The sequence below is a fragment of the Alligator mississippiensis genome, chromosome 4, assembly GCF_030867095.1.
Source record: "Alligator mississippiensis isolate rAllMis1 chromosome 4, rAllMis1, whole genome shotgun sequence".
Taxonomy (NCBI): domain Eukaryota; kingdom Metazoa; phylum Chordata; order Crocodylia; family Alligatoridae; genus Alligator; species Alligator mississippiensis.
In genome coordinates, this window is record NC_081827.1 from 75,164,977 (window position 1) to 75,166,118 (window position 1,142).

Genomic DNA, 1,142 nt, shown 5'->3' on the forward strand with positions numbered 1-1,142 from the left:
CATCATTTGCCTTCTGAAAGTGTGAAAGGGATGTTGCAGCAACAACTCCTGAAATGTAAAATAGAACAGAGGGCTTGCTTGTCCTTTCCAGATTCTTCTTGTTGCTGCTTGTATGCCCGTATTCCACTCTTCTGCATTTAGTGCACACCCAAAGCTTGATCACACCCCATTAAACTTCACATGGAAAGGACTTTGTGTATGGATCTCACCAAACCAAATGGAAGTATAGGAAGGGAACACTGCTGTTCATTTCTTGTGACTTGTTGAAAGTGAGAAGGGGAAGCTGGGAATGAAGACTGGCTTGTCTCAGGGATGTAAAAATATAGCACCTGTGCTTATCCTGTGAGGATCAAGGGCCTTTCCTTAAGGACCCTCTGTGATGGATTTCTCAATTCTACCTTTTAATAGAGACAACTGCAAGCAGCAGGAACTGGAAGGGCAATAGGTGTTTTCTGAGGAGCGAGAGGCTGGTCCTTTGTCTAGTGCTACAGTATTTGAAACAAGCTTTGCCATTACACATTCCCTTTGTAATATCTACAAGTAGACCTTTGCACGGGCTACTTCACACCCTCACACCAAGCAATGTACCCTAACCTAATACCAAATTAATCCGTCAGGTGCCCATCACTGTTACTCATTCTCTGAGCTCACAGCCCTGCATCTCTCTTACTTTTAATAGGGTTGTATCAACCAAATCCAGGTTGAATTTAGCGAGAAGTTAAAATCTGACATGTGCCCTGTATTCACATTACCCAAATAGTATCCTAAATGCCAGTCAGAGACCTTTAGGCCACAGAATCAATACCATTTGGCTTTGAGGTTACACCAGAATAGCTTGAGACATCCATTCCTGGAAAGTTTTAGTCCAGGCTCTGGGGTAACTAAGTGGATATTCATAAAAAGGGCTGGTTGCAACTGAAATCTTTACCATCCCTACATGCAAGAGGGATGAAGCCATCTTGATGGCAGTCTAGTTGTTTTTGTTGGGAAGGGGTGACATTTCTGGCATTAGTTTCAAGCTTGCATCCTTGCTTTTTTGTGGTTTCAATGACACACTTACCTGAGAGCCTTGAGTGACATGGAGTCATAACTGATCATGACTCCAGAAAATATGTGGACTTCTGTTTTTATTGATACAATCA